We start from the raw sequence: 25,774 nt of genomic DNA on the forward strand, positions 1-25,774 counted from the left end.
TTGACAGTAAGACCTTTCATTGTTTCTTATAGCACAATAGTATTTTATCACATTTATATACCACAGTAGCTTTTTCAGCCATTTCCTAGTTGATAAGAATCCCCTCAGTCCTTTTTTTTTTTTTTTCACTCAAAAAATATTTAACTTTTTTTTTTTTTACATCCTTGCTTCTTCTCTTTCAGGAATTCCAGCTGAATATGTGACTAAATTGTGTTTTTCTTATAGGTTTTGTTAGTAGAGATTTTAGAGTCATTCTTTTCTTCTGGGTTTGTATACTGAGTATCTGTCACATAATAGATGAGATTCTTCTCCTTACTGCCTTCCTATCTCAGGCTGTGCCCTGAGCTTGGCATAAGAACTATCCTTTGGGCTTATCCTCTGGGTGATCTCAACCATAGCAAAACCCCAAAAACTAGCATTTATGGGTTTAACTATTTAGCCCTATTTCCCAGGAGATGCACTGGTCTGAGAGCTGGAGCAGAAGGTGATGTGAATGCTAAGTGAACTGAATCAAGGACTGTGCCCCTATTCCTGTCACACTTTGGTTCTGTACCCCACTGAATGAGGCTCAACACACAAGGCTCAACAACCTTTAAGACTTGAGACAATCCCAAGGCTTGATGATTCTAATAACTTGGTTCCTGTGGGTACAGTCTAAAAACACTTTTTTGTCCCAAGAAATGCCAACTATGGAAACTGTTTACTCTAGAACTAAAAATGACTGTTGTGGTCTTACCTTTTTGTAGTTTTCATGCTTAAAAGCCTTACTGCTTTCATGAGTCACAGGCTCTCCTTCTCAAGATGACTTCAGATGCAAACTTTGTTTTCCTCACTCTGAAATTAAATTTCGATTTGATTCCTGACTCCTGTGTCTGGCCAACTTTGTTCAGCTCTGGGTGCTCATAGGTTAAAGGCTGGTTCTGGTCCATTTGACAGTGTGTACATACATATACACATATATTATATGTAAATATATGTATGTGTATATGTGTGTATATATAAATGCAAATAAAGATATTTGCAGATACACATGCATATATGTACACACATATATGTATGTATATATACATGTATTATATACACATACCTGTATATATGCACACACATGTATGTATACATGTATTATATACACATGTATATATGCACACATATGTATGTGTATATACATGTATTATATACACATACATATATACACACATACATGTGTGTGTATATAATACTTTAAAATCCACAAATATCTTTACTTTATCTTCTTTGAGTTCACAACAGCCCTGTTAGATAAAGAAGGCATTATTTTTGTTTTACATGTGAGGAAACTGAGGCTGAGAGATGAATTTTGAACCTACATCTTACTCCAAATCCAGCATTCTAGACACTATGCTGAATTTTTGAATTTTTTTTTTCAGTTATCTGGTGTAGGATAGGATGATTCTAGGCAGTGCAGCTGTCCTTGGGACTTCTGGTATTGTTGCTAGGTCGGTGGTTACCTACTCAACCTAATGTCCTTTGTCTTTTGTGGAGAACAAAGGTTTGAGTTTTACATAATTCATTTCCTCAATAGTAAATATCTACCAGGTAAACTGTTTCCATTGTGGTTTAGAGTCCAATAATTACCCAATGTTTCACGGAGAGATAAAACCCATCTCCTTGACTTGAGATTGAAAAAGAATATTTCACACTCCATTTTCCAAGACATAAAAGAGATACTTATTCTTCATGTACAGTTGCATCAGGCTGTGCAGATATCATAGGTTGACCATTGCATCTTTTATCCATCCTAGGGGACTCATTACAGGCTCAGCAGATTGGCATGTTGACAGTCATCTCAGAAAGAGATGCATTTATAAGCAATTCAGGTGGAACCAAGTGATACATTTATTTCTGATTTGGATGCAAGACCACTAAGTTATCCTGAGGCAATTGGAGGGAAAAAAAAAAGGAGAAAGAAAGAAAAGAAAGCCTTGCTGTTCTCAGCAGTTAGAAAGAGGATTGTCTGGGTGACATTGAGCAGCCTTTAGAAAGTAATTCTTTGTACGATATACATGGCATAGGAGCCAAGGATAGGGTGTTTCCATCTTTTAGCCTGACATTTAGTCAAAGGAAGTGAAAAATTTTTTTAACAGAATAAAAAACTATAGTGTTCCACTCTGATTTTGACTCGTGATCTAATAATTCTTAATATATAGATTAATTCTTTCATCAACAACACATTTATTTTTGTGGGTCGTAGGTATAGAGTCCTATGTATGGCACTTGGGCTCTTCCTTATCCATAAAGTTATCATAGGTTCTAGAAATTTTGCGAATTCTTTCCAAACAAGAATTTATAATCCATTTCCCCTACCTCCTTCCCATTGATAAGTTTACTACTCAGTTTTAGTTAAAAGGAAAGATACTTAATAGCACAATTATAAAAATAACAACCTCCTGCAAATTTGAAGCAGACTTGCAAACACATTCAGTGTGGTGTGTACTTATTTGGGGATCACATGTGATGGATACCCATGTGGTCAAGTCACATGTTAAACACCTCAAAATTTATCCCAGAAATGCTAGGAATGGTAGCATACTCCTATGCCCTGTATACCACCCACCTTGCTCAAACTTAATTTGAAGCAGTCCTCAGTCCTCACAACTATTATCCATGGAAGCAGGCTAGTTGAATTATCACCAGCACCATTTGGATCATCATCTCCCTAAGATCCTAATGGATACAGCCTAGAGCCCTGAATCCAAGAGCCTAGGGAATAGTGCCATTATTTCCCTCCCTCACTATGTGCAAAAATGTTTGTGGCAGCCCTTTTTGTAGTGGCAAGAAACTGGGTGCCCACCAATTGGAGAATAGCTTAATAAATTATGGTATACGAATGTTATGGAATATTATTGTTCTGTAAGAAATGACCAGGAGGATGATTTCAGAGAGACCTGGAGAGACTTAAACGAACTGATACTAAGTGAAATGAACAAAACCAGGAGATCATTATACACAGCAACAGCAAGATTATAAAATGATCAATTCTGATGAATGTGGCTTTCATCAACAGTGAGATGATTCAGAGCAGTTCCAATGATATTGTGATGAAGAGAGCCATCTACACCCAGAGAGAGGAGTGTGGAAACTGAGTGTGGATCACAACATAGTATTTTCACTTTTTTTGTTGTTCGCTTGCATTTTGTTTTCTTTCTCATTTTTTTTCCTTTTTGATCTGATTTTTCTTGTACAAACATAATAATTGTGGAAATGTGTACAGAAGAATTGCACATATTTAACATAAATTGGATTACTTGCTATTCAGGGATGGGAGGAAGGGAGGGAAAAAATTTGGAACACAAGGTTTTGCAAGGTAAATATTGAAAATGTTGAAAATTATCCATACATATGTTTTGAAAATAAAAAGCTTTAATAAAAAAAAAAGAGAGATAGAAAAAGTTAAGCAGTTTAAGTACATAAGTTCTAGAAGCAAATGAAGATAGTAACAGAGTGTTCAATAAATTGAAACACTCCAAAAAAAATCAATTAATTCTTGTGGTACTTACTTCACTAAGCATCATTTAATGTTTTCCCACATTTCTTTAAAATCGCCAGTTTTTCATTTCTTAAGTCATAGTGGCATTTTATCACACTTATATGCACAACTTATTCAACTGTTCTTCAATTGGTGGCATTTTCTTGAGTTTCTAGTTTTTTGCCACCACAAAATAAACATATATATATTTGTAGTTCAGTCACTTCAGTCATGTCCAACTCTTTTGATCCCATTTGAAGTTTTCTTGGCAAAGATAATAAAGCGGTTTGTTATTAAGGTAAACTGTATTAAATGACTTGCCCAAAATGTTTGTGCAGGTCCCCATGTCCCCCAAAACAGAGTCCTCCACATAGCCTATGCCACAAGTGGGGAGGGACCATGAGTGGTCAGGACTCCATGTAAAAGTAGGCTCAAAGTGACTTTTAACTCCTAGGGATATATGCCTTTCTTTCCTGTATTACATGCTGTGGGTATCTTCTACTGATCTATTTTTACTCCTACGTTTCCATCTGCTGGTTTTATAGTGAATTGCAATTTCATTCTTCACAGAGAGGGAAGCTCTGTTCTTTTTTCCTCAATAGCAATTTCAGCTCTGTTGTGAGTCAGACCCATATCCACATCCACCCATCTCTCTAGTGAAAGCCCTAGGCTTAGTTTTTTTGCCTTTTGAATTTCTTTGTTTCTGCTTCAAGAGCCACTTCATGAATGGAATCTGCTATTTGATTTTGAGCCTTGTTTATTTTCATCATATAAAGCCTCTTTGTCCAAACAAAAGAATGTACATTTCTAACAATAATTAGACTTTCTATTTTTTTCACAGTATATATTAGTGCAAAGCATTAGAAATATTAAATGCTTTTCTATCCACAGAAGCATTTTATTCTTTTGATCTTGTGATCTTCAACATTTTTAGATTTTATACAAAAAGGAAATAGAAGCAAGGTCCCTCCTAAACAAATATGAACCTATTATAAAAACATGGTATGTTTTCTCTTGAACTTTTTAAAATTAGGATATTTTGACATAAATTTATTAAAAAAATTGTTTTTCCTAAAAAGTACAAAATGTTGGTATATGGAAAGCTACCAAGAAATTTGTCAATAGGTTTATTGGAAAATAATATTCCATTACATTAATATACCATAACTTATTCAGCCATTACCAACTGATGGGCATCCACTTAATTTCTAGTTCTTTACCATTAAAAAAATGGCTGTTCTATTTGTAGTGGCTAGAAACTGGAAAATGAATGGATGCCCATCAATTGGAGAATGGCTGGGTAAATTGTGGTATATGAATGTTATGGAATATTATTGTTCTGTAAGAAATGACCAGCAGGATGAATACAGAGAGGACTGGCGAGACTTACATAAACTGATGCTAAGTGAAATGAGCAGAACCAGGAGATCATTATATACTTCGACAACGATATTGTATGAGGACATATTTTGATGGAAGTGGATTTCTTTGACAAAGAGACCTGAGTTTCAATTGATAAATGACGGACAAAAGCAGCTATACCCAAAGAAAGAACACTGGGAAACGAATGTGAACTATCTGCATTTTTGTTTTTCTTCCCGGGTTATTTATACCTTCTGAATCCAATTCTCCCTATGCAACAAGAGAACTGTTCGGTTCTGCAAACATATATTGTATCTAGGATATACTGCAACATATCCAACATATAAAGGACTGCTTGCCATCTAGGGGAGGGGGTGGAGGGAGGGAGGGGAAAAAAATCGGAAAAGAAACGAGTGCAAGGGATAATGTTGTCAATATAAAGTAATCATTAAATAAAAAATTAAAAATTTAAAAAAATGGCTGTTTAAGTAGCAAAATTCAAAGAAATAAAAGTAATATAAGAAGTGATATGTGTGGATTATCTGTAAATATAAAATAACAGTAAGATATTTGTTACTTTTATATTGACATCAGTAATTGTGCTGCTCATTTAAAAAAAATAGAAGTTGAAAAAATTAAGTTGTATGTATTGATGGGGTACAGCTTCTAGGGGAAATCTAGGGGACCTGTGACTTTAGAATGCTATTGTTCTAACAATCTATCAATGATCCTAAGGTCTCCTGGCCTCAAGAATATATTAATATAGTTATATATTCCTTCCCTGCAAGGGTCCTCAAACTACGGCCAGCGGGCCAGATGTGGCAGCTGAGGATGATTATCCCCCTCACCCAGGGCTATGAAGTTTCTTTATTTAAAAGCCCACAAAACAAAGTTTTTGTTTTTACTATAGTCTGGCCCTCCAACAGTCTGAGGGACAGTGAACTGGCCCCCTCTTTAAAAAGTTTGAAGACCTCTGCTAGGTCTCTGAAAGTCTCTGCTAGACTTTAGGAAAGATATAGCAGTAATCCTAAGGTTCTTTGACTTTAGTGTGTTATTGTTCTAACAATATGCCTGCCAATGATTCTAAAATCTTCTGGATTTAGGATAGTCATACAAACACTGCTGACTGTCAGTTAAATAATCTGCTTGTCAGTGATAACCAAGTTCCTGAGATAATAGTGAATAGACCATCCCTCAAACCTATCTGTAAGCCATAAAATTAGCAAATAAGTAACATGAAAAGTCTGGTCTCTCTAACTTTATCCTATAAATTTATCTTCTTTCTCCTGGTTCTTTGCTAAATTCTTTTGGAATTTAGCCTGCTTTGATCGGCATTACAATTACAATAAACTTTGCCCCTTGACTTGGAGATGGGTTCAAGCCTGCAAATTCTTTTGAGACTACAACTTCAACCTTTTGGGGTCCCTTTTGAACCTCAACATTTATCATTAAAGTACTTGTATATAAAATTTAAAGTTAAAATAGGGGGGATATTTTCTTTTCATATAAACCACAGATATTTATAAATTAAAGGTGTTACTATGAATCATGAATGAAAATGAACTGGAACTTTTTAGTACAACAAAACTCAAATTACACTAGAAAATCAACTTGAGATGAGTTGATGTAAGGAAAAGTTCAGCAGACTTAAGTTTTTCTGTTTTAATAGACTATTCTTAGCATACTGGAGTAAATTTTGAAACCATGCACACAATCTGGATGAAAATCTTGCTAAATAAAGTGGTAGAACTTTTGTCAAATAACTCCACCAGCAGAAATATTCTCTCAGGTTGTTGACTGCCTAAAGCTCCTGGTCTTTAAGGGTTCTTGTAGAATAAATGTACAAGGTAAGAAAAACTATGATGTAGGTAGAATAAGGTTAACATCATAGATGCTTGAGAGTGTTGAAAGTGGCAGTAGCCTTAGAAATATGTAATGAAATGATTATTAATTTAGAAAACAGCAGTAACAGTTGAGTATTTGTGAAAATATTTTTTCTTTGTAATACAATTTGGAGTTTTAGTGGTTCTAACACCAATATAAAATTTTTCCACATAAATTAACTCCAAACCTTCCTGTAAATCACTTGAAGTTATCAGATAAGAGCCTTAAATTTTATATTTCAGCCTTTGATTTATTTCCTTTTTTGAGGTGAATTAGAAATATTTGCCTTATGAGTTTTCTCCTGATGTTCAAGGTAAGACATTCTTTGCAAATACCTTTTTACACTTATTGCATCTGTGAAAAGAAAAGATTTTTTGTGATTTTTATTTCAATGCCTATATTGGCTACCCTATGCTTTTTGTTGGGAGAATTAAGAGTTCTATCGTGATTTGAATGCTTTTGTTTTGCTTCATCCCTTGGAGAGCCTCTTTTTGCTATTTTATTTAGAACAAAATCAGTGGGCTTTTTTATGGCTCTGATCTACAAACTGGCTGTGATTTTTCCAAGATAATGTGATGACTTTTTGTGAACCACAGTTATGTGCCTTAACATATCACATTTCCAAAGCATATCATAAGTGCAAAGTGACTTACAAAACTTAACATTAATGTTATTTCCATCTGTGTGAAATTTAATGTGTTTATCAAGTTTTGTTTGGAAAAAAATTGCATTTATAATGATTATAATAAGCCTGCTTGAAACCAGTCATCTGAAAGTTTTGGTTTACTGGGTTTTTACTGATCACTCAGCAGAAAGACTAGTTGATTTAAGGCTGTCTGAATCTTGCTTAACTTTATTTTTCTTCTACCCATATGGTTCTTTTTCTCATTTGAATGATTTGTTCTTTTTAATTCATTCTGTAGAAAATGGTTAATAGAAAGGGGTAATAATTTTCCAGAGTTTGATGTTTGAACTTTTACCTTCATTTTGATGCTGCTGGCAATATTATTAGGACCTTCCTCCATTTTAGTTCCATAAAAAATTATCTTGTGGACAACTTAAATATGTTTTCTGAGCATTATTTGTATTTATTATTATTATTATAGCTTTTTATTTACAAAACATATACATGGGTAATTTTTCAACATTGACCCTTGCAAAATCTTCTGTTCCAACTTTTCCCTTCCTTCCCTCCCACTCCCTGATGGCAGGTAGTTCAATACATGTTAAAGTAGTTAAAGTATATGTTAAATCCAATATATGTATACATATTTATACAGTTATCTTGCTTTGAGCATTATTTATAAACTATTTCCTCCTGAAAAGAAGACATTTGCATGCAGTTAAATTGTATTCAGCCTTTGAAGAAGGCTTTTGTTTCTGAGTCTTAAAAGATTTTTTTTTTTTTTTTAGGAGAAATAGTATCCAGGAACAAAGGCTTCTTCTTCCACTTGGTAGCTATATCAGGAGTAACTGAATCCCTTCTCAATCCTCTATGAATTTTACAAAAATTCCTCCTCACATTCACTTTTGTAGCAAATGATTTATAACATGCTGGACAGCTCCTTACTCAATGTTACTGGAACATTCTTATTATACCCTTTAGAAGAGAACTGGTTTGGATTTTCATGTTTCAATATACTTCTTTAGTTCTTCCGTATGTGTGTGTGTGTGTGTGTGTGTGTGTGTGTACACACATATGTACTTTTCTAATGTGCTAACAAACATTTGTGTAGCAACCACAGAAACAATCAGATTCTCTCAGAGTAAGAAAAAGCAAAAAGGAATTTATTATGATTTCCCAAGAAAGGGCATCTCCCATCTGACAAGGTGTTTGTAAACACCAAGTAAAAACTGCAAAACACAAGATTAAACTGTCTGATTGCAGAAGCTCCCACACCCCAGCCTGTCCTGGGAGAAGTCTGGGTTTACATTCTAATCCTGGAAATGTATCCCAGAAATAAAAGGACACATTGCCTTTAAAAGAAGTACTTAAATGCTAATTAAGAGGTGGTGGGAAACAGAAGGGGAAGAACACCTGCAACTTTTTTTGGCTATAGCTCTACTTATTATAATAAAACCTCAGGTCACAATTAAGGTATAGTTTAAGGCTCTATTCCCATAGGAGGTTCTTCACTCAATTTATTCCATACATTTCTGGTATTATTAACCTTTGAAGGTCTCTCCTACCATTCTTAATATATTCCCCAACCATCTTGTCTCAGTTTCCAATCTCTCTGGACCTGGTTTGTCCTTTTTCCTCTGTTGGGGTTCATCCTAGTCTAACTGTACTTCCCTCTCCAAGTTGTTCAATCTCTCTTCTGTGGAAATCCCAGGAAATTTTTCCTATAAAACCTATGGGTCATCTCATGGCCACTCTCCTCTGGGTTAGCTCACCAAAACATCCTGCCCTGTGGTGTCTTTTCCCTTCCTCCATACCAAGTGGAATCTCTCCTAACTGCACTATACTTTTTGACCCCATTTCTCCTTAAAACTAAGTCTTTCAGGGGGCTCAGTCCCTTTCAGGATTTAGCCTGCCAGCTAAGAGCATGCCTCACTTCATGGGTAATCCTTTACTGGGTAATTTTGAATTCCACCTAGAAACTTATAAGAACTCTTTTCCTGCTAATTATATGCTCTCTAAATTTTATAACAAATCCAGTGCCTTTTTCATCTGGTTAATAATTATTTCTATCATAGCCTGGAATCTAATAATGAGCCTATTCAATATATGAATTAGGGTTCTGTACCCCCAACTCCCATGTGGGGAGTCATTTGTCCCTCTAGTAATTAGAATAGGTAAACTTTCAGAAATAAAAATGCCTATAGCAACAAAATACTAAAAGAAACAGATATATGTTCTAGCAACAGATAGATGAATAGGCCAAATACTTAATGACCAGATATTTTCAGATAGGAAATTGTAAGATCTTACATGTACTAAACACTCACCCTGATTATAAAAATTTGCTATAAGAGGAAAAAGCACGGACAGGATTATAATAAAAAAACTGGTCCTTCAGGTCTTAGCCTGAAAGTACAGGATAAAGAATCCTTAGCTCATCTTATAGTTGACAATTCTACCTTATAGCCAGATTTGGGAAAAATGAGGCGGGATTCTTACACTACTGGGAAACAGAATTAGAAAGATCCCACCTTAAGTGGAGGCCAAGGCTGTCCTCCCAATTCTTGTTCAGATACTAACTTCAACCCCGTAACAATTCAGGATCACATTCCTTTGAGTAGCTTGTGGCATATTCCTTTCAGATGGTGTATTACTGGCTTGATAATTCATCAGACAATCATATCTGAATTCAAAACTCCAAATAATAGCAGCTACAGTCCCAAAGATTTGATCTCAAATAACAAGTCTCATTAATCAAAGCTTCTGGTGAATTTAGCTCTCAAGGATCACATAGGCTAAATAAGTATTGACTATACTACTTACATTGATAACAGAAAGAGATTTATCCTAGAAAATTGACAGCTTATTTTCGTAGATGGGGTTTAAATTCAACATTATACAAATCAATTTAGCTTAAGATGCTCAATAAAACAATCTATATCAAAATATGTTATTAACCATGTTCAAAGGTACAAAGGTACTATTCTCAGAATCTCCCTAAACAATGAGAACAATTTTTAAATGACTCTATACAACCAATTAAAACTCACATATATAGAATATACTGTTCTCATTTCACATTAAAGAACTCTATCAGAATTAACATTAATAATTTCTTCATCCTAAAAAAAATGTTAATTCAACTTCTTCCTTTTGAGGAGTTCTTATAAAATATAAATAATATCAATATTGTTAAAGTTCCTCTCAGCACAAACATTCCCACCTCCCACCAAAACATTCCTAATTGCAAAGTCAATTTTAGAGGTTATAAATTGTCCTTAACAGTCCATTCTTGAGGTTCTTCCACAAGTCTTTCAAGCTTGGTATTCTCAGCCTCTAGGCTGCAGTCTCATTCATCTCTAACATCTGGCAAGGTCTTTTCACTCATCTTCTTCCAGGACTTAGTTAATGCCCAATCTCCTACAAAGTGAAAATTCAAAAGTGTTGTCTGGATCAGCAATCCTTGTTTCCTAGGGCTAAAAAGAGATGAGTATCTGGCCAGTATATAATTTCTTACAAACTTATCCTTTGTTTCAAAAAAGGGGTTCTTTTTTTTTCCCCTCCTAAATAAAAGTTAAATTAAACACCATCTCATATGGAGAAAGTCCTAGATCACTTCTGGTAACAATTCTGATTCTTTAACAAAGCAATAGACAAACATTTGGTCCAAGGCAATTTAGTCTCTAAAATCAATTTAATAATTCATTTGTTAAGAATCTGATTCATTCTTTCCACTTTCCCTGATGAGGACAGATACCGAGGTATATGGAATTGCCATTCAGTTTGCAATCTTTCCCCATTATTTCTTATTAAACCGTAGAAATAAAATATATTTCTGTATCAGAATCAATAGTCTTTACCAATCTATACTTAGGTACAATTTGTTCCAATATTATTCTACTAACTCTTCTTAAAGCAACAGAGCCCAGGGGAAAGCTTCCATCCATCCCCACTATATCTCAGTTTCCAGACTGGTGTCATTTCATTAAAACTTAATCTAAATATTTTGGAGCTAGGCTCCCTCCCTCTGGAGTGCTACCTCCTCAATACCTTCTTATTAATTTTTAGATATATTACATACCTTTCAGATACAATTTCTTCTGCAATTACACATATCCCCATATGCCAAATTTTCTTGCTTTCACGTCTTTGTTAAAGGAATAAAGCAAGATAAACCTTTACGATTAATATACTAAATAGCTTTGAACTAAATTTCACAGAATTTATTACCACATATCCTGCTGGGCTAACAAAATGTTAAAGCACAGCTCATACAATTTTTACAAATTCCCAATATACAATTTAGTAAGCAACAAAGTAGCTTAAATATATTTCATCTAATTAGGAGATACAAACATGTGACCTCTTTAGGTAAGTTACCAGAGAACCAAAAAATCTGTAACTTAAATCAAATACATATTTAAATTTCTAGTAACAATACTTCAATGTCAATGCACATGTAGATCTAAAATCTTATACCAGAATAAACAAGTTCACAATTTTAGCATGCATTAGTTAATAGTAATTATTTCATACAATTTCAGAATTAGAATTCCAATTTAAATACACACAGCCCCAAATTTAAGGTAGCAGAACACTGCTCTTTCAAGTCTGTTCACAGAACTTTAAGAGATTGTCGGACTTTAGGACTCGGGGGGAAATGGATTGGAGAAATTTGGACTCAGGTATCTGGCTACAGGTCTGTGGCCCAGGGACTAACCCTTCCCCATGTCAGAAATGCTGGGGAAGGGGCCTATGTCAAAGATATCGAGGCACTAGCACAAACTCCAGAAGAATTCAGGCCAGCCAGGAACGGGATCCTAGCCAGGATAGATTCCACAAATCTGAGAAGCTTGGAAAAATTCCCAAGAGGGTGGGATCTTTTCCTTCAGCTGTTTTATATTGGTTTAATATCAGTTGATCTGTTGGGTTTTTTTGTTTGTTTGTTTTGTTTTTTTGGTGTGGCTGTTAAAAACTTTCACTATTTCAGAACTAGTCCTTCCTCTCCCGAGCTAAAAGCAATTTACATAAATTCAATTATGTAAAAAACAACAAGCACTTTTTAAATCCCCAAATAATCAGATCTTTTCCTTTGTAATTCGGCTGACAGAGAAAAACTCAGAAGACAAAACACAGGCTTACACCACACACACACAAACACAAACTGCTTTTCTAAATCAATCAAGCTCCAATTCTCAGCCCCACCTTGGAGGGGAATCTGAGGGGGTTCAGGAGCCTACTATAGAAGGCTCCTTTGAATTTATACCCAGTCCTCTGAGGATGGACTGTTTCTCTGAGTGAGCTGAGCATCTGCCTAAACAAATCAACAATCTTAAATCCCAATATATTTTGGTATTTCATCCCCATTCTTCCTAAAGAACTATCTTGCCAGGATACCAAATAAGTTTAGAGCTAGCTACTTTCCTTTCTTAAGGTTCACAGTATCTTATCCTCTTTTAATGGATGATTCATCTGATCTTACCAAAGGAAAATCAGAGAATCCTTACAGACTTGAATTGCCTAGGATTTTCCTGTTATCCAGATGGCTCAACAGTTGCTTGACAGAGGAGAGTTCTCTTTCAAATAGTCTCCCCCCTCTTCACCAGTTCTTCCCGTTTCAAAGGGAAATAGGAACTTTTTACAGAGTCTAACTGACTAAATTCTCCCAATCCCAATTCCAGTCACCCAGACAGCTCACCAGTTCCTTGGCAGTATCTCTTCTCCCCTCACCAGTTCTTGCCTTCTGGGTTTGTTGTGCCACAGTTCTCTTTTAATATCCTGACCCAGTTTCCCTAATTGTCTGTTTAGTTACTCTGCCTCAGGTTGTAACCATTCTCTCTTAATGTTTATAGGATAAAGACCTTTATCCATTTTAGACATCATTAGAATATCAGGAGCCTCTCTAGTACCTCCCCCTTATGCCATTCTAGGTGCCTCCCCCCATTAGGTCATTCTTATCCAGGTACCTCCCCCCTTATGTCATTGTTCTTGTTACTCTGTAAAAGAATCTTGTATCTGACATTTGCTGCTGGATTCTTTGAGATGACAGCCTCATTCAGCACTGGGACCAAGCCATGGATCCATTCGGTCCCAGCAAATCTCTCCCATTTAATAATTTATTAAATCCTCTCTAATCTCTATCTTGCTCAGTTTCTCCAGCATTACAGACTGTGCTACACAACTTTCCTGACTAATTTCAAACATTTTTCAGCTGGCTTATTTCTTGGACTGAATTAATCCTCTATCTTTGCTAGCCTACTCCCATTTTTTGCTTTCTCCCAGTGTCTCTCTTCAGTGTCAAGTCCAAGGATCACAAGGAACTCTCTGGAGGGCGCCTGCCCAAGGATTTGGTACAGGAGAGACCCTCACAAACAGGAAATATCGTGGAACAAACCCCCAAACAGTGTGGGACAGTATCAACCACAAAAACAATCAGACCTCTCAGAGTAAGAAAAAGTAAAAAGAGGTTTATTTTTATCTCACAAGAAAAGGATATCTCCCATTCGACAAGGTATTTGTCAGTAAAAGGAGAACAAAGTAAGAACTGCAAAACACAAGATTAAATAAACTGATTGCAGAAGTTCCTACCCCCCAGCCTGGCCTTTTCTCCCATTTTTGGGGGGAGTTTGGGTTTATATTCTAATCCTGGAAATCAATTCCAGAAGTAAAAGAACAAATTGCCTTTAAAAGAGGTACTTAAATGCTAATTAAGAGATATGGGAAACAGGAGGGAAGGAATACAATTTTTTTTTTTTTTTTTTTTGGCCATAGCTCTACTTATTATTATAAAGTCTCAGCTTATAATTAAGATATAGTTTAAGGCTATATTCCTGTGAAAGGGTCTTCACTCAGTTTATTTCATACACATTGGTTCTGGAGTTGAAGTCTTTTTTACAAAGACAATAAATTAAGAGGTGACCAAAATCAGAATTATTCCAAGTTAGCATGTGATTCCTGAGGCTGTTCATTAGAAATTAGTGTTGTTTCAATTATAACTGTTTTTTTTTCTTTTCTTATCTTTTAGTTTTCTCTTTATTTAAAAAAAATAGAAAAAAAAAGCAGAAAAGGAAAAACAAAACACAACAGAACATTGTCATGTGCCCAGCAGAACATCAAGAAAGATTCAACATCTATAATAATAAATTTCCAATTAAAAAAGGAAATATAATAGTAGAAGAAATTATATTCACAAGTTTCCCTCCTTTCTTTGCTTCCTTGTAGGTTATTCTTTTGTTCTGCTGAGTTTTTTACTTTCTTCTTTTTTTTCTCTTTAATCTCCCCACTTCCCTCAAGGAGGGAATGTATACATACATACATATACATTTATATGCACACACATATATACACACATACACATTCACACCCACCCCCAGACCCACATACATATACATATATTTATACACACACACACTTACATATATATATGCATGTACTTATACATACTTATATAGAGCAACATGCATACAATTCTACATATACTCAGATACATATATAAATAATATATATATACACGCACAATTTATCCATATGTAAACATGCATCTAAAATAATAAGTATTGAAGTGCCCAGGCAAGAGAAAACATAGGGCAGCCAAAATAATGAAAATTTAAGAGTGTTTATTGCTAGCTAGCGACTGCACTCCACCAGAACAAGGGAGTCAGCGAATGAGTGGTCTCAGGGCCACATATTTATAGAAAGAAGAGAGAGACATCAAAATGTTTCTTGATACATTTGTCATAATAAAAGGAATTTCTATTCTAAACAGGAGGCAGAGTTATCACTCTAAGGGTGTCATTCCCATACAGCAATAAGCAGTATTTCTTTAAGTTTATCAGGTTGTCAAGGTCTCAGGTTTTTCAGGACAGCACATCTGGGTTGTTAAAAATACCATCTGCATTAGGCAGTGAAGAGCTAGTAATAAACTTCTAACTACAAAGATTCAAGATTATGTTTTTCACGGTCCCATTTGAGGTGCTTTTCCACTTCAGTATGTATGTGGGACAGTGACTTTTACCCAAATTAAAATCAGAAACTCTCAAGGTAAAAAAAAAAAAAATATATATATATATATATATATATATATATTACAATCTGAGGAGAAACGGCAACTCTCAACAAACAAGGAGTCAGTAGAGAAGTACACAGCACAAGCTGCAAAAACACAAGATTAAACAGACCCTAAAAGCAGAAGCTCTCCCACCTCTGACCTTTTCTCCCATTTTCTGGGGGAGTCCAGACAAACACTCTAAATGCAGAAATTTATTCCAGAAACAAAAGAATACAAGTAAATAATAAACTCTTAATTCAAATTTCCCTAGAGAGCTGCTATATAAGCAGATATTCTTGGATGAGAGAATTCTGTTTCCTGATTTCTCATCATGGCCTTTTAAAGAAGTGTTTAAATGCTAATTAAAAGGTGGGGGAGAACAGAAGGGGAAATGTTTATCCAATTGAACACCTGCAGCTTTTTAGCTATAGTTCAACTTGTATTTACAAAGTCTCAAATCATAATTAGGGCATAGGTGGAAGCCACATACTTCTCTCAGTTTATCCCACTCATATGGCCAACATATAATGTAGATTTCTCTCTTGATTGAATCTCTAAGTTTGACTTTGTCTAAGATCAATGATTACTATGGTGTGGGGAGGGGTGGGGGGAGTCTACAATTTTTACTTCTGTATCTGGAACTGGAGTTATTTTGGACTATTTGATATTAGATTTCTATATCTGAACTTGAGTTTGATTGGGAGAATTACTTGACTGTGACCTTAGCTGGATTTTAGCCTTTGAAATATACCAAAATACTGAACTGTGGATTCTTCTAATATATTAGTGTTTGTCCATGCTGGGATAGATAGCTTTTAGGAAATCATTTATGGCTTGGCTTTGTTTATCATTTACCTTCAGAAGGTTGTCATCCATCTGGAGACTTGGAAGGGGGTAGAATTTTTTATGCGTAATTAATTTTGGTGAGTCTCTGAAGAGAAAATTTACATTCAAATTTACATTAAAAACTTGTGTCCACCTCTCTTAATAAAATTTACACTCAAAACTTGTGTCCACATCTTTTAATAAAATCTTTTAGCTGTTTAGTTCCTTAATAACAGGTTCTGTTCTTTAAAGTGGATATTGAATGTTGAATTTGCAAACTTAAACTGATTGAAAGCACTCAACAATTTGTTGAATGTCAGATTTAGAAGTCTGCAGTGGTTGCTGTAATACCACATTCCAGAAAATGCACTAGTTCACAGCATCTGTGATGATGGTGGTTAGTCTGACAGCACTTGTCCCTTCAAGGTATTTTTAGTGGGTGTGAACTATTTTTCTTCTACGTTGGAGGATCCTCTTTGCAATTGCCTCCAGTGGCTGACTCCCAGCATCTGGAGTCAGGAAGGAGCTTGCCAGGCCATGCTGCCACCCCTGTGCTCCCAAAGAATCCCCACCATGTACAGGACAGTGGCAGGTGCAGCTTATCCGGTCTCGCAGCAGCAGCCAGAATCTGCTGCTTGAAATAGGGTGAATTACATCCTTTTGATGCTTGCCACATCTCTGGTCACTGTCCTGCATTCATGCCAATTAGGATGAGATCTTCATTCAAACCAAAGGTACTGGGTAGAGCAGATTACTTTTGCCTTAGCTTCCTGCAGCCACTAAAACCACTGTTCCTGCTACATTAACACGTTTTCCTTTATCCTAGATTCTTTCCTGTCACATTCTTTTGACTTCATTCCCTTGAAATCTGGATTGACTTCACCACTTGACTAAAATGGTTCTCTCCAAGACAATAAGTGACCTCTCAATTGTTAAATCTAATTTCAGATCTTATTCTCCTTGACCTTTCTGTAACTTTTGCTCTGAAATATTCCTATTGATCTCCCTTGGTTCCAAGATATTACTGTCTCCTGCTTTTCTACTTATCCTCAGTTCTTTTTGCTAGATTATCATTCCTTTTTCATCCCTCTAAATATGTGTTCCTGAAGGCTCTATCCCCCCCTTTTTTTTCTTCATGCATTTTCCCTTTAGGATCTATTCAGTTCAACGTGTTCAGTTATCACCTTTATGTAGATGACTCCCAAATCTATATATTCAGCCTTAATGTCTCTATTGAGCTCCAATGCCTTATCACCAACTGCCTGAAGGACATTTTTATCTGGATGTCCTATCAGTATTGAAAACTCAACATGTACAAAATGAAACCAAGAGTCTTGGGAATAGTAGTTTCCCTCAAACCACCAGACTTACTTCCAATCCAGTCTGAAAGGATGAATCATTGTGGAGAAGGGACTTACCTTCCTTATAGGCACCCAAAGCAACCGTTGACCAACTTCCACCACTAGGCACAAAAACTGAAACACTTGGGAGTGTTAGTATTCTCCACCCTACCCCAACCACCAGTCTTACTTCGCTCTCACAGTCATCATCTAGGGAAGCAATCATTCTGCTATCTGGGGAAGTAGCCTTCCCCACCAGTTGTCAACCAGCTGTCAGACACAGGACAGGCAGGTCGGCCAAGTACCCTTCGGCAAAACACCTGAAGGAAGAGATAAGAAGCAATATATGTTAGGCAATAATGATAACTAGCATTTACACATCGCTTACTATTGCCAGGCCCTGTGTTGAGTGCTTTACAAACATCTCACTGATGTTCCCAACAATCAAATTAGGTAGCCAGATACTGTCATTATCTCTATTTTACAATTCAGGAAACTGAGGCAAACAGATTTATTTGGATCTTTGCCCAAAAGATTGCTCACAGCTAATGAGTATCTGAAGCTGGATTTGAATTGGATTTGAATTCCTGACTCCAGGCGCTGCATTACCTAGCTACTCCAATATCATTGTGAGCACCATCTCCTCTCAGACCCCATGGAGACAATCTGAAACCCTCCGAAGTAGATATTTCTCTTTTAGTAGAATCTATATCTACTTTAGTAGATATTTCTCCATAGGTATCAACTTATAGAGATATAGCCTGGTAACTCCAAAGTCTGGTGGTTTGAGGGACACATCTATTGAGACCCCAAATAATAAGTTCTTGCCACCAAAAGTCTTGGAACTATCAAGTGATTCAACACCAGAAATTGATAGGATTTAATCAGTAGAAATGACATTTTAAAAAGAGGTATTGCCATTTGCTTTGCTACCATACCCTAAGGATTATGGGAATGTTCCATGTGATTTGTAGCTGAAATTTTCCTTATCAGTTGACTGATCCATTAGAACATGAGCTTCCAGAGAAAGGGGACTATCTCTTCCATTTGCATCCTAATAACATAGCACAGTATTTTGTATATAATAAGTGCTTGATAAATATTTTTTCATTCATTCATGGAACTAAGTTTCTTCTTCTCTAAACTTTTCCTTCTTCCAAACTCCATTCCTTTGTCACTCAATTTTACCATCTTGCATCATTTTTCTTTCTACACTCTTCTTACCCAGCCCTCCATCCTACCCCCTAAAAGAAAACCCAAACCAGGTATCAAAGGAAACATTTGAATAGGAAAACCTAACAGGTTTGAGTTGATTCAGGCAAATTCCAATAGACTTGTGCTGGAGAGAGCCATCTGCACCCAGAGAGAGGACCATGGGGATTATATATGGATCACAACATAGTATTTTCACCTTTGTTATTGTTTTTTCTTTTTCATTTTCCCCCTCCTTTTGATCCAATTTTTTTTGTGCAGCATGATAAATGTGGAAATGTATTTAGAAGAATTGCACATGTTTGACCTATATTAGATTACTTGCTGTCTAGGGGAGAGGGGTAGGGGAAAAGGAGAGAGAAAAAAATTGGAACATAAAATTTTGCAAAGATGGATGTAGAAAATTATCTTTGCATGTATTTTGAAAATAAAAAAGCTATTATTAAATTTTTTTAGTTACACTTTTCTTTTAAAATCATATCTATCCTCTTAAAAAAAAGAAAAGAAAAGAAAATCTTTCCCAAATTGTGCTACCCTCCCCTAATTCCAAACTGGACATCCCAGAGACCATTGTATTTCTCATATTCATTTGAGTATTATTTTGTATGACAATTATTTGTGTTTTTTTATTTTTCTTCCTAACACATCCATGAAGATAGAGGTGACAGATCAGACACAACCAAAATTTATTAATATTCCTAGTCTTTGAGCAATGTTTTTACACACACAATAGACACTTAGTAATTTAACTCAACAAGGGCATATTAAGTCTAAAAGCCTTTAAGACTGCAAAGAACTGATGCTATAAAGAAAAAAAATTAAAATAGTCCCTCCCTCCTTTGAATTTATATGCTTCAGGGTGGTCATGAAACATACAGAAGAAAATGAAATCCAGATAGCTTGAGGAGAAAGATAATACTACCCACCAGGAGAATCAGAAAGGCTGAGGAGTCAAGCCTTGAAGGAAGATGAGGATTCTGGGTGGGAGCCATGTAGAGGGATTACAGTACAGGAGGTGGAAGATGTTTCTTATTTCTTCAAATGAATTGAATTATTGCCTCAACAGCTGTTAAGGCAAAGGCAAAGAAAATCTACCGAACAGATCTCCTTTTATGATTCCCTAATACTACATGGGCTCTTTGAAATTTTCGAGAAATATTTCAACTTGACACCATCTAAATAAGAAATGTGGTCCACCACGATCAAAGCCTTCAACCCTTTAAATGGCAACATCCCATTTTCTAACACATAAGTCTGGTCCCACCCTGTGTTTGCTTATTTGGTTACATATGCTGGTTATGGTAATAAGACAATCAAAGAACTTGAGTATTAGCATTTTTATGTTTCCCACAACTGGAAAATTCAATTAAGTCTGGAACTGGAAGAAGTAAATGACTGCAGATGTGGAGGCAATGACAAATGTGCCTTCAGAGCAATAGCAGCAGCATTTTGTGTCAAAGGTTTTCCTGCCAATTGAAATGTTAGTGAGAAGGATTAAAAAGGCAATCAGTGACTGCCTGGGTTAATTAGTGTATAAAGGAACTTCAGCATCACTCTATTTAGGAAGTCAGACCAAGCCTCATTTCATTGACTACTAAGAAATCTGTTTTGCTAAGAAACTCTGAGTTTGAAATACTGTATAATTCATGACTCCCATTTGTTGAAATGGGTTTTCAGCAAAAACTCCTCCAGATACATTATTGGTTAACTGCTAAAGAAAGGGTAGTCACTGAATTTGCTTAATTCCATGTCAAATTGCTTTGAATTAAGAAAATAAGTGATTATTTTGAAACTTGGATAAGTAGCAATGTTTATAATTTATTTGTCTTAATGGCAAGTAGTGAGAGATCTCTTCAAATAGTGTTTTATTTCCAGAGAGAGTTTTCTAAAAACTATAATCAACTTTCTAAGGACATGAAAAATGCACATGGCTTTTAGCATTTTAATACACAAACTCCTAAGAAACAGTAGCAGCAAAAAGATCAACTTTATGAGTAGCTATTACAGATGAAATAGCTCATTTTATTTATTTATATAAAGTCTTATTGATGTCTTTTGTTTGTTGTATCATGGTCACTTCTGCCCTTTTATGCAATGAGCTTTCCTTAAAATAAAAGAAAAACAATTAAGTAAAATCATTGAAATATCATGTCTGACAAAAGAAGCAGCATTATTCTACACTTGTAATTCTCCCCCTCCACCCCGCACCCCCCCCCCCCCCGTCCCCCTCAAGACACTTATATTCTTCCCCTAAAAGGACAATGGTACATTTCTTTTTCTTTTTTCTGTGGCCAGCATTGGGTATCATAATTATAGAGTAGTAAGTTTCATTTTTATTCTTAATATTTACATTGTTGTAGTCATTGTATAGATAGTTCTCCTGGTTCTGTTTATTTCATTTTCATCAGTTTATATACATTTTCCTAATTTTCTATGAATTACTCATATTCAGTTTTTTATAATGTAAGAATATTCTATTATTTTCAGATGTCACAATTTTGTTTAGACATTCCTCAATCCATAGGTTCCCATTGTTTGTAATTCTTTGGTTAGGTAGCTTAGTTTAATTAAGCAAAAATGTGTTTGTAGAAATAGGAGAAAGCAATGAATTTGGCTGGGTGTGCTTTTAGTTACCGCTTTTAGCCCAGAGGGCTATTGTCACATCTTACTCAGAACTGTTGATTTGATTCTATGAAAACATATTATGAGAAACGCTCAGTTATTTTCAGAGAAATAATGCTATAAATGAGCGATTAGACAAATGGTGAAGTGAGGTTCTACAATTTCATGAGGTTAATGTTCATAGGATCAATAATGTAGAGCTTCTCCCAACTCCCTCATAAGAAAATTTTGGAATCAAAGGTCAGTGCAGTGGAAAGAGCTGAATGTGGAGATGATACAGTAAAGGTGTTCAGAACCTAGCTTTGTCAATATGGGTAAATCACTTTACCTGTCTGAAACTAATTGTTTTTTGGATGTTTAATAGAATTAATTTGTGAATTCCTCTGCTTCTGGATGATTATATCCTTGATCTTTTCTTTACCCACAAATGTACTCTATCTGTTCAAGAATTCTGAAATTCCCTTATTCAGTCATACTCTATTGACATTTTTCTTTCTCTCTCTGCCTTTTCTTATATAACCCTACTCTTCATCCTCATCATGACCCCTCATTTTTTTCCCAGGCCATCTCCCCTGAGTTGGTGACTCTCTCCTGTTTTGTTCATCTTGACTCTGGTGTACTGTATGTTGTCCTCCTGTCTTGAATCTCTAAGTCCCCTTTTTTCATCAGTTATACTCAGCTAAGCCTCGGTCTTGGATCACTTTTTTTTTTTTGCCTTTGGTTCTGTACGCAAACTTCTGAAAGAAGGTGAAGAAAATCATGTAACCATTCTGGCTGAATCTGCTATTCCACTCTTCACAGTAGGGAGCTCTTTCAAACCTTTTTAATTCTCCTCACACCTTTCTTGGTTCCTTGCCCCCGACTCTCTTAGCTGAGAATCCTGCTCATATTTACACACACACACAATTTAAGGCCATTTGCTTTGAACTCCCTCTTCTCTCTTTTTCCTAATCTATCATTCTGGCTTCTGCTATTTTCCCTTGCTTCACCCATTTCACATGATGAAGTGGGCTTACTCCTTACTCTGTTATTTGTTCAAAGGATTTTATTTCATCCTATCTCCTCTAACAGACTGCCATTTTTGTCATTCCCTATTATCTCACTTATTTCCAATTTCTTCCTTTCTATGCTAGTTTTCTATTGCCTACAAATATGTCCTTGTCTCTCCCTCTTTGGGAGGTTTTATGTCCAAAAACATATTTATATTCTAATGAATGGTGTGTGTGGGGGGAGCTTTTAGAATCCTAATGTCACATGGAGTCATGGAGGTAGTCAATTGAGAGAGAAGACCTATATATAGTTTTGTTATGTTTTGAAGATGTAAGAAAAAGGGAAGGGGAGGGCAGAGACAGAGAGAAGATATATTAGGAAAAAAGTTAGAGGAATGTTTTAAGACACATAATCAGGTTATATAAGTAGAATCATATCTCTCCTGCCCTGAAAAACCCTTACTTGATCTTGTAGTCCCTTATTTCTCTTTTACCTTTTGTAAGTAAACTTCTTGAAACAGAAGAGTGTCTCCACTTTCTCCCCTCTCACTCTCTTCTTAACTTTTTACAATCTGGCTTCCAACTTAATCATTCACCAAAAGTGCTCTTTATTTACCAATGACCTTTTCCTCAAATCTCATTCTCTAGTGCATCCTTTGATGCTGTTGGTCACTCTCTCCTTGATACTTCCTTCTCCCTAACTTTTCAAGAAGCCTCTTTCCCTACTTATCTGACCAGTTTTCACCTCTTCTTTCACCTTTGCAACATTTCTTAAATATGTCTCCTTCTCTCCTCTGATATTTATCCTCAGACCCTTATCATCTCATTCTTGAATAATTCAGTAGTGTCCTGGTAGGTCTTCCTCACCCAAGTCTCTTCCCACTCCAATCCATTCACTAAAGTGATTTTCCTAAAACACAAGTCCAAACATTTCATCCTTCCTCCCACCACCTTCAATAAACTCCAGTGGCTTCCTGTTACTCCAGGATCAAATATAAAATGTTCTGTTTGGCATTCATAACCTAGGCTCCTTCAGTCTTTCCTGATGTTCTCTTCAATTTACTGACACTGTCTCCTGGCAGTCCCACAAACAAGATACTCCATTTCTCTCTCTCTCTCTCTCTCTCTCTCTCTCTTTTTAAAATTTATTTATTTTTATTTTTTAATAACTTTTTATTGACAGAACCCATGCCAGGGTAATTTTTTACAGCATTATCCCTTGCACTCACTTCTGTTCCGATTTTTCCCTTCCCTCCCTCCACCTCCTCCCCCAGATGGAAGCAGTTCTATACATGTTAAATAGGTTACAGTATATCTTATATACAATATATTTGTGCAGAACCGAACAGTTTTCTTGTTGCACAGGGAGAATTGGATTCAGAAGGTATAAATAACCTGGGAAGAAAAACAAAAATGCAAGCAGTTTACATTCATTTCCCAGTGTTCTTTCTTTGGGTGTAGCTGCTTCTGTCCATCTTTGATCAATTGACACTGAATTAGCTCTCTTTATCGAAGAGATCCACTTCCATCAGAATACATCCTCATACAGTATTGTTGTTGAAGTATATAATGATCTCCTGGTTCTGCTCATTTCACTTAGCATCAGTTCATGTAAGTCTCACCAATCCTCGCTGTATTCATCCTGCTGGTCATTCCTTACAGAACAATAATATTCCATAACATTCATATACCATAATTTATTCAGCCATTCTCCAATTGATGGGCATCCACTCAGTTTCCAGTTTCTGGCCACTACAAACAGGGCTGCTACAAACATTTTGGCACATACAGGTCCCTTTCCTTTCTTTAGTATCTCTTTGGGGTATAAGCCCTGTAGAAACACTGATGGATCAAAGGGTATGCACAGTTTGATAACTTTTTGAGCATAGTTCCAAATTGCTCTTCAGAATGTCTGGATGTGTTCACAATTCCACCAACAATGTATCAGTGTCCCTGTTTTCCCACATCCCCTCCAACATTCCACATTATCTTTCCCTGTCATTCTAGCCAATCTGACAGGTGTGTAGTGGTATCTCAGAGTTGTCTTAATTTGCATTTCTCTGATTAATAATGATTTGGAGCATATTTTCATATGTCTATAAATAATTTCATTTTCTTCATCTGAGAATTGTCTGTTCATATTCTTTGACCATTTATCAATTGGAGAATGGTTTGATTTCTTATAAATTAGAGTCAATTCTCTATATATTTTGGAAATGAGGCCTTTATCTGAACCTTTGATTGTAAAAATGTTTTCCCAGTTTATTGTTTCCCTTCTAATCTTGTCTGCATTTGTTTTGTTTGTACAAAAACTTTTCAATTTCATATAATCAAAATTTTCTATTTTGTGGTCAATAGTGATCTCTAGTTCTTCTTTGGTCATAAATTCCTCCCTCTTCCACAGGTCTGAGAGGTAAACTATCCTATGCTCTTCCAATTTATTTATAATCTCATTCTTTATGCCTAGGTCATGAACCCATTTTTGACCTTATCTTGGTGTTCAGTGTTAAGTGTGGGTTAATGCCTAGTTTCTGCCATACTAATTTCCAATTTTCCCAGCAATTTTTGTCAAATAATGCATTCTTATCACAGTTTTTGGGTTTGTCAAACATTAGATTATTAAATTTATTGGCTGTTTTGTCCTTTGAACCTAACCTATTCCATTGATCATCTAGTCTATTTCTTAGCCACTACCAGATGGTTTTAGTAACTGCTGCTTTATAATATAATTTTAGATCTGGTACAGCTAGGCCACCTTTGTTTCATTTTTTTTTTTTTCATTAATTCCCTTGAAATTCTTGACCTTTTGTTTTTCTATATGAACTTTGTTGTTATTTTTTCTAGGTCATCAAAGTAGTTTTTTGGGAGTCTGATTGGTATAGCGTTAAATAAATAGATTAGTTTAGGTAGTATTGTCATCTTTATTATATTTGCTCGCCCAATCCAAGAGCATTTAATATTTTTCCAGTTGGTTAGATCAGACTTAATTTGTGTGGAAAGTGTTTTGTAGTTTTGCTCATAAAGTTTCTGATTTTCCCTTGGCAGATAGATTCCTAAATATTTTATACAATCAGTAGTTACTTTAAATGGAATTTCTTTTTGTAACTCTAACTGTTGGGTTTTGTTAGTGATATGTAAGAATGCTGATGACTTATGTGGGTTTATTTTGTATCCTGCAACTTTGCTAAAGGTGTGGATTGTTTCTAATAACTTTTTAGTAGAATCTCTGGGGTTTTCTAAGTATATCATCATATCATCAGCAAAGAGCGATAATTTGGTTTCCTCATTGCCTATTCTTATTCCTTTAATCTCTTTCTCAATTCTTATTGCCAAAGCTAGCTTTCTAATAAGATATTCCATTTC

The 25,774-nt window shown here is 35.6% G+C and overlaps 1 long non-coding RNA gene and 1 pseudogene across 1 annotated transcript in view; both read right to left on the reverse strand.

The window, feature by feature from the left end:
* The window catches only part of LOC127554361 (uncharacterized), a 245,347-nt gene extending 240,044 nt beyond the window's left edge, over positions 1 to 5,303 (reverse strand). Inside the window, exon 1 of the long non-coding RNA XR_007951953.1 lies at positions 5,007 to 5,303. This is a non-coding gene — a long non-coding RNA (uncharacterized LOC127554361). The remainder of the gene's footprint in view (positions 1 to 5,006) is intronic.
* Positions 5,304 to 6,962: 1,659 nt separating this feature from the next.
* LOC127557245 (zinc finger protein 800-like) lies at positions 6,963 to 16,944 on the reverse strand (annotated as a pseudogene).
* Positions 16,945 to 25,774: the final 8,830 nt, after the last annotated feature.

This window comes from Antechinus flavipes, chromosome 3 (genome assembly GCF_016432865.1).
Source record: "Antechinus flavipes isolate AdamAnt ecotype Samford, QLD, Australia chromosome 3, AdamAnt_v2, whole genome shotgun sequence".
NCBI lineage: Eukaryota > Metazoa > Chordata > Mammalia > Dasyuromorphia > Dasyuridae > Antechinus > Antechinus flavipes.